The 9,558-nt window shown below is 37.5% G+C and overlaps 1 pseudogene; it reads right to left on the bottom strand.

Annotated features, from left to right (window-relative positions):
* Window positions 1-4,812: 4,812 nt before the first annotated feature.
* LOC145051101 (ABC transporter B family member 1-like) lies at window positions 4,813-9,336 on the bottom strand (annotated as a pseudogene).
* Between the last annotated feature and the right edge of the window lie 222 nt (window positions 9,337-9,558).

The raw sequence follows: 9,558 nt of genomic DNA, 5'->3' as shown, positions 1-9,558 counted from the left end.
GCGATGGTTATCACAGGTAAACATTTACACAATATCATTGTGTTCAACTTGTATTCCCCCCCCCCCCCCCCCCCCCCCATAAAAGCATTTAAAACATTTAAAAGATAGATTATAAGGGTATGAACTCACCTTATATGGGTGATTCAACTTGAAGATTCGAGTAAGGATGAGAAGTTCTACGAATGAAGTCACGAGGCACAAACGAGTCTTAAATGACATAAATTGATACATGTATGTATACAATTAGTGTATATAACAACTAATCATGAAAGGGAACAACCTTAGGGACTAGGAAACACTTGAAATGAAGTGTTACAATCACATATGATTGTATGAAAGGAGTTCACGACCACACAAAGAAGTGTTTACGGCCAAGAGGTGTTCATGGCCAAGGATGCTTGAAGGGTTTACAGCCCAAGCTTGGTCTTAAGAAGGGTTTACAGCCATGGATGAAGGGTTTACGGCCATATCATGATCCTGTGTAGGGTTTACGCCCCCTGGAAGGGTTTACGACCATAAACTCTTGAAGATCTTGCGCAAAGTGGTCGTTTCATGGGTGGAAATCAAGAGCTCCTATTGGACAATAAGTAGATGAAAGAGCTACTTACAATTTGGAAGCTTTTATGGTGTTCACGGCCCAAGAACAAGTGTGTGTTCTTGGTGAAAAAGATGGTGATTTGAAGATCTAAACCAAAAGTGTTGAATTCATGGATGAAATCAAAGAAGGCTAGCCGATTTTTATGTGCAAAGAATCTATTCTCAAGTTATCATTTGTTCTAGGAGTGTCTTGATTCCGTTTGAGGCATTCATACTACTGGTGTTAAGCTCTTGAAAGTCCAAGCAACAAGCTATAAATAAAAGTTATGTTATCTAACTTGTTTTATTACCCAAGTATCAAAGTTTTGTATGCTAGTTAGGGTAATACCTTGGAAAGTTCAAGTTTGCATGTATAATAGAGGAAACATATATCCAAGGTATTTAGGGTTGCATGTACACCTTAGGAGTGTTAAAATGCTCAAAAACCCTATAGAAATAGGATTGTATTCTATAACCAAGATGATATTTGATAGCCACAAATCCAATTATCATGCTCAAATTCATCAATGTTGGTAGAATCATGTATAACATCGAATTGGAATGGAATTGGAAGAAATGTGATGAAAACAATGGAATACTTAGTTTTTGAGAATTTGATGAGTATATGGTACCCATAAACATGAATTGATACTAATAACATAATTTGAATGCAAAAACATGAGGGCTTGAATGATGCTTAGTTGAATTTATGGAATATTTAGTCATAAGGGCATTTTGGGAAATCTATGCATAACTACATAGTGATTGACATATAAGAAGTGATTGACATTCATGAACATGAATGGGCACTCTAGATATTTTATTGTAACATTAACATGAAGGCATTCTAGTGAAATTCTAGCTCTAGTGATTATTTTGACTTAAAGGGAAATTTGGGAAACATAGAATGAAATTGAAGATTTCGTAGTTAGTTTATATACTTAAAATAAGATTATTGGTGGTTTTATATATTTAAAAACTTTGATATGAGTGTTCAATGAGTTCGTAACAAACTATATGAGTTTTGGAATGTGCAAATGAACCATAGAATAGTTAACCTTTCTTTTACAACTTGAAGATCATTATGTTCTTAAGGGTTTAAATGAGCACTTAATGGATTAAGTGGAGTGTTTTTGGATGATAAAACACATCCTAATCATGTGTGAGAACCTATACAAGTGGTAACAAGTAAATTGGAAAGGTCATTTAAGAACTATGTAAGTATATGGCCTTAATGAGAAAAAACTGTACATTTAAGTGTGCAGTATGATTCACCGTAGGGTTACGGTAAAACCTCCCACCATTATGGTGAACTCTGTTGTCATTACGGTGAATATTGTTCCAAAAATCCTTGTCGTTCACCTATATGTTCCTAAACCTTCCTAAAACCTTTTAAACCTATATATTGTAACATCCAGTTTCAGGTATTTACATTTTTTGTCCTTATTTTGAGAATTGTAGCATTTTAGCCCATACAATGGGCGTACGTGAGGTACACACAACATACCTGATTGAGACATGGAAACACGAGACTTTCCTTAGTATGTTGGGCGTATATGTGGTACACCGGTCGTACTACCCTAAACCTTAAACCCTAAATTTTAGGGCTTATTCCCTATTTAAACAACCTTATACCTCCCCTGGACCTTCTAGAGAGAGCCTCTACTCCTTGCAAACTCTAATCGCGAGTCTCATCCTTGTGTGTGAAGATTTTGAAGCCTTTGGTGATTTTGGTTCTGTCTTGTTGAAGAAGAAGTCCATTAAAGAAGGTGGTGTTGCACGCAAGCTTGTGGATCTAGAAACTACCTCACCTTGTGCATCTTTTGAAGGTATAAAGTCCATACCTTGCTAATGTTGTTTCTAGATCTCTTAAGATGGGTATTTATGAGCTTTTTGTTCCAAATCTTGGACCTTTGTGAGTATGGGTTACTCCAAAGCATTTTGGTTGTTCTTTTAGATGTTTGAGAGTGCCTTGATTCATAAAAATGGTTGCTTGATCGTTTTTTTGGCCCATGCATGAGTTATATGACTTTAAGTGTTGCAAAAGTTAAAGCTTTGTGTTTTGAGCTCTATCTAGCCATGCAAAGGTTTAAAGTCAGTGACTTGATGGTTTAAGACATTCTCTAATGGTCGGATCTAAAGTTGGAATAAGTGACTTAAAGGATTAAGACATAAAAGTTGGGATTTGGGACTAGGCAGAGTATGTCAGACATACTCTTAGCTACGCCCCACGTAGCTAGGCCCGTCCCGATTTCACTGATTCGAGATGTACGCCCCGCGTACGGACCGAGAAGATTGACTTGTTGACTTTTGCTGACTTTTGTCTTTTGGTCAAAAGATTGAGGGTTTGGACCATAAAGATAAAAAAAAAAAACTCAGACAAGGGAAGATAGGAGTCCCATCTCCCACCAAAATCAATGATGCAGGCATGCAACATATCCTCAAGCATTTGAAGAGTCCGCTCGCTCTGTTCGTCGGTCTGTGGATGATAGCCGGTACTGACACTACTAGAAAAACAGCCTTTTACGACGCTCATTGCGCGTCGTAAAAGGCTCAGACGACGCGCAAATGCGCATCAAGGAAGGCCCTGTCATAAAGAGAGACGACGCGCATTCACGACGCTCATCTACGACGCGCAATTACGACGCGCGTTTACGACACGCAATGCGTATCAAGGAAGGCCCTGTCATAAAGGAAGACGACACGCATTCGCGTGTCGTAACCTTACGACACGCGTGTTTATGACACGCAATGCGTATCAATAAAGCCCCTGTCAAGAAAGGCCATGTCATAAATGAAGATGACACACATTTTTGCGTATCATAATTTTTACTGTTTAAAAAAAATATTATTTATAGATTTACTAATTTTCAAATTAAATAATACATTAAAAATCTCATAATACAAAATAAAATACAATAAATAACAAAGATAATTCATTTCACTAATATGTCAAATACAATAGTCAAATTAAGTCTTCACCAACCCATGACCTAACAATAGTCAAATTAAGTCTTTGACAAATCTCCATGTATATTACACTAAGTAAAATCGCTGCCAAAAGGGTAGTTTATATATATAAGCTATTAAGATTAGGTTCAAAATTCAGATCTGAAGCAAGTTTATAATATGAAAAAAGACGAAAATATACCACTGCCACATTTAGAGCTTAAAACATAATGCAAGTATGAACATTTTGAATCGTGCGGTTTTTTCTGTTACTTCCAGGATGCTTGCAGCTGCCCTTGCCACTAGTCTGCAACTCTTTGAAATCAGGAAATCTTAAATGAGCAAGCTTGGACTTGAATGCTTGAATGCTCGTGGTGGTACAACTGTTGCCCCAGGAGCCCATAATGTCTTTAATAAATCTCCAAATGCCATTCCAATCTCACCCTGTCATCATACCCATAGGCCATAGCCATAAAAAATCAATAATCTTCTACTGTTTGTTTGCTGCTATAACTATTCTTGCAGAAATACAAATGAACAAAACCAATCATTTATATGGGACATTTAGGGCTAATTACATTAATGATGACCAACACCAACTGATCTGTTATGGAGTATAAGAAGGGCAGACATCAAAACAAACAAATTACAAAACCATGTAAGTAGGGTAAATTCAATTTCATTCTTACTTTTTTCTATCATGTAGATGGCGTACAAGAAGGGCAACACCAAATGCCCACTTTCCAAATTGCTCAAGCACTTCGTAGATAAAAGTCAACAAACTCAGGGAGTACATGGTCAAACTGTTTCCTGAACATGCTTCTGGTCAACCGAAATCTTTGCGTTTGTCAGTCATGTGATGGATACAGTGTACATTTGATATGAATTATAAAATGTGTATAGTTGTATATATTTTATATTTATCGATATTGTCCTTTTACACATACACACACACACACACACTGGTGTTACAGTTATGTTCTTGTTTCTTGCATAAATCTGCATTTTGCACATGGAGTGTTGACTGAAAAAACCAGGTTTCAAACTTCTCAATTAATGCATTCCCTCGAAAGAAAACTTTACCTTACTACATTTGACTTTTACACCAAGTTAGGTTTTCCTTTTTTTTACCAAATTTGCCACTCATTTTTAATCTTTACAAACAACCAAAAAGCAACCAACTTTAACTAAAGAAAAATCAAACCCTACCCTCCAAATGCATCCAAAAATCAAGAACAATCACCATTAATATCAAAGCATAAAAGTTACCAAAGTGGACCCACAAAATAAAAACAAGATTATAAGTTTTTAACCTACCTGAGTATCATAGGCATCTGGTAATTTGATAATGAACGAATGAGCATTTGACACACGTGCAGCTTCTTCAATCTCACCCATGTATGCATCGGTTCGACCCAAGAGGATATTTTCTTTAATGGTGGTTGCAAAAAGTGCAGGTTCTTGGCTAACTAGACCAATTTGTTGCCTTAACCATCGCAAATTCAGACCTTTTATGTCATGCCCATCAAGCATTACTTGTCCTGTGTTGAAATTAAGCAAGATTAGAGGTATTCATGTTGTACTATGTGCGTGTAGGGTTGTACATTGGGATTGATTATTACCTGAGGTGGGATCGTAGAACCTTTCGATTAGAGAAACCACCGTGCTCTTCCCTGAACCACTGCTTCCGACCAATGCAATTGTTTTTCCGGCAGGAACAGTTAAAGTGAAATTGTTTAGAATTTTAACATCTGGTCTTGAAGGGTATGAAAATTCGATGTTTTTCCGCTCTAATTGGCCGGAAACGGAATCCAATTCCAATCCCGATTCAGAGTTTTTGTCGACGCTCGGTTTATGATCGATAATTCTATAGATTTTACCCGCTGCTACTTGTGCTTTCGCAAACGCGGACATACTTGGAGCTGATTGGCCTAAAGCTCTGTCAAATTTTGAATTTTGGAATCGGAATAATTAGAATAAAACGAGATTGATTAATGGGGTTTACTGGAATTTTTTGAAAGAAGAAGACTTACAGGCCACCGATCATGACGGAGAACATGGTGGAAATGGCGAGTCCTCCGTTGGTGTAATGGTGGTGAACAAGATAGCCTCCGTACCATAGAAGAAGAGCATAGCAACAAAAGACTGTGAAATAAGTTGCTTCTAATCCTAATCCTTTTGAAAATCCAGTCTTGTATCCGAGTTTTTATGAGATCTTTAATGCAGAAGAGTAGGCTTGTAATGCTCTTGATTCACCAACATATGCTAATACTGTTCGAATTTGTGCGATTGTCTGCATTTTTGATGGATCAAGAAAGTATCCAGATGGTAAAAAGAGAATTAGCTTTTTGAGATTGATAATAAGTTCTTGAATTTGGCTTTCAAATTCATCCAACACCCAGATGCAAGAACATGGATGTCTTTTTTATTTTTTCGCTTCAGTTTGTCCAAATATAACAACATTAAGATTATAAAACATTAGAAAGATTAATTTTTTTGAAGTTTGCTCTAAAATATTGATAGTCAGATTAAGAAACAAGAAAAATATGGATTTTTTTCCCCAAAAAGAAAAACAAATTAAGCTAAGATTCAGAAATACCCAGATAGAAAATTAGAGGAAAAACTGATATATTTCTTAAAAATCGAAAGAAACATGGAAAAAATGATTTTTTTCCTTGATCCAAATAGAAAAAAAAAAAAAAAAAAAAAAACAGGGGACGACTGATGTTTTCGTCATCTTGAATTTAGGTCAAATCAAACAATACCCAGATGGGAAAATAAGAGGAAAGACTGATATGTCGTTGAACTTAGCTCAAATTCAGCAAACTCACATGAAAAAAAAACAAAAGAGAAATTACGGCTTTCTTGAATTCATTTTATAGATTTAAGGGAATTATATCTATATAAAAGTAAAAAAACACACCTGCTCAGCAATATTTCCAGCTTCCGAAAGAGCTTCTTGACTCTTAGAAGACAGTTTCGCTAATGTAATTGTATGAATAGCTCCAATTATCTCAATTAAAGGCACCACTGCAAGTGTCACAAGCGCCAATTGCCAAACTACTGTGAATCCCACCACAAATCCAGATACAAATGTCGCCATATAGTGTATAAAATTCCCTAGCTACACGCACACACACACACACAAACAAACACAGAGTTAATAATCTCATATGTATGAGTCAAAAAGATTTGATCTTTTTCACCTTTTCACTAATGGCGTCTTGAACCATAACAGCATCAGTATTGATCGCATATACAACATCTGAAGTTCTGACTTCAGTGTCAAAGAACTGAATATCTTGACTCAGTGCTGCTTCAAGATATTTGATCCTCATTTTTGTTGATTGTCTCTCTCCAACCAACCGGGTTTGTTCAGGTGGAATATTTCACAGTATCTTACTTTATCAGGTGGAATCACAACCAAAAAACTAAAAGACATCATCATCACTACCAAGTTCCTGCCATTTCCTTGATCAAATAAGCATTAATATGCATCAACTAAAAACACAAACAAACCTAATCAGCCAAAAAGATGAACCAATGAAAGAGATGAGAATAAAACCTTGAATTTTGGTACAGTTCACACAAGTCTGCCACCAAGTGATTATAGAAATTGATTTTAGGGACAACATTCTTCAAATTACCTACTCTATAAATGAAAAAAAAACCCTAATATAGTGTTAGAAAACCCTGAGCAGCCTAATTCGATTGTAGACTTGATTTTTTGCCAATTGAATCGCACAATAGGGACGTGAGTGTGTATCTGATGGTATCTCTCCAATCTACCTTTGCTAAATTCTACCATTTCCTCTGTGTGCGTGAAGAGCCGCAAATCTGTAAATGGTGCCCTACGATTGGAGAGATACCACCTTGAATCGACAGATGACGTGATTCTCTCATCTGTACGAACTCAAAAGGAGAAAAGTATGGGGGGAGGATATCGCACCTAGGAAATCAAACAAGAATGAGAATAAGGGAGAAGGAATGAAGAATACCTGAGATGCATAAAGAGTATAAGTGGGGATCGTGGAATGAAGAGGAGATCGCGGTCTCCTCCACAGGGATGTGAACGAACCCTAACAAATCAACTCCGAAAATATAGGCATCTTTCACTTCGATCGATTGAAGATAATGAAATCGACTGGAGACATTGAAGCGAACGATTGAAGATAGTTGAAGAGATAAGAGTATAACAATATCAAGAAATATTACCTAAAACTTTGAATCAACAATGCCATGAAATTGAACCGGAGGGTGAAGAAGGTGCGACTTCATCCAAGTTCTCATCGTCTGAATCAATTAGGGATTTAAATCTGGGTTTTTTTTTCTATTGGGTGTTTTAGGGATGATGTGCTAGGGTTTTTCCAGGATGATGATTTAGGTAGGGTTCAAAATCGAATTGAAATATCGGGGCTTTATATGAATGAATGAAATATGAAACAGCGATTTGATTTTCATGTTGAATATTTTGTGAATGAATAAGAAGATGATTATGGTGAAAGAGAAGGGTGGAGAGAAAGGTAGGAGAAAAGTAGCAAGTGTGGATCGATTTCATGAGGGTTGACCCACTCATCATTGTTATCTTCCATCCCTAAAGTGACCGACGTGGCGTCTTTTTGCTTTGGAGCCACCGTTGCTGCCATATTCTTTCCCTCAAGCCACCATCCCTGCGAAGATCAGTGAGATGAGACAACATTTGTTACAGCCATGGGAGATCTCTACGAAATCGCAGATTGAGTTTTAGGTTAGAGAGAGAGGGGGGAAGACGAAGACCCTAGGCTTCTTTCTTGCTAATTGGAATAGGAGGTGGGGTTTTAATTTTTGAGATTTCATTTCCCGCTTGAAACGCGTGTTTCATTAAAAAAAAAATATAAAGTGACACACTTACATGACGCACATCTTATGAAAGGCATCCTCCGTATTTCTTTTTTTTTTCTTTTCTGACACTAATTTTAGGGCGCGCACAAAAAGCGCATCCTCTATCCTTCAAAATTTAGAAGAGATGACATTATTTTTGGGGCACACACTTTTGCGTATCGTAAATCACCGCGTGTCATTGTTTGCGCGTCATTAAAGGTCTTTTTTCTAGTAGTGTGAAATGCAACCGGGTGCCCAATTCTTCATGAAACCTCTTCCAAAACCTAGAAGTGAAACAAACATCTCGATCCGACATAATATAAATCGTCACCCCATGCCGAGCCACCACCTCCTGAACATAAATTTCAACTAGTTTCTCCGTAGAAGAGCCCTCACTTATGGCTAAAAAGTGAGCACGTTTCGTCAAATGATCAACTACACCCAGATAGCATCAAATCCCCTTGAGGTCTTCGACAGTTTTTTAATGAAATCCATCATGATATGCTCCCACTTCCACAGTGGAACCTCCAAATGCGGAAACTTGCCATGAGGGCGCTGGTGCTCGGCCTTGACCTTCTGGCAAGTCAAGCATCACTTTACAAACTAGGCCATACACGGCCACCAATAACTATGCTTCATGTAGAGATACATCTTCGTAGCCCCTGGATGAATGCAAAATATCGACTTGTGGGCCTCCTCCATCAATACCCATCGATCCCCACCCGTATACGGTACCCAGACCCGTCCATGAAGAGTAAAAAGTCCCTTACTTTCAATATCAAAGACTAAAAACTGACCACGTACCCGCTCACTCTTCCGGTTCTCTTCCTTTATGGCCTCCGATTGGGCTTCTTTGATCTTTTCCAAAACTGGGGTCATCACAGTCATCCTCAAGCACATATCCTGAATCGGGGTACTGACCGCCCTCTGCCTCAAGGCGTTGGCAACCATATTGGCCTTGCTTGGGTGATATAAAATTTCACAGTCATAATCCTGATGGGTTTTGGTCATAAGACATCCTATGTGCTCATACAAACCCTAATGCTTGGATCTAGGTTTCTCTATTGTACATGCAAGTTATCCAAGGCTATAAACCCTTATTCTAGCATATGGGAATCAATATTAACATATAATTAGGTTTAAGATATTACTTTGATTGTTATGTAGCAATAA

Source organism: Lactuca serriola, chromosome 5 (assembly GCF_051521515.1).
Source record: "Lactuca serriola cultivar US96UC23 chromosome 5, Lser_US96UC23_V15, whole genome shotgun sequence".
Lineage (NCBI taxonomy): Eukaryota > Viridiplantae > Streptophyta > Magnoliopsida > Asterales > Asteraceae > Lactuca > Lactuca serriola.
Note: the sequence above shows the minus strand (reverse complement) of the source record. Positions and strands in the feature narration are given on the sequence as shown.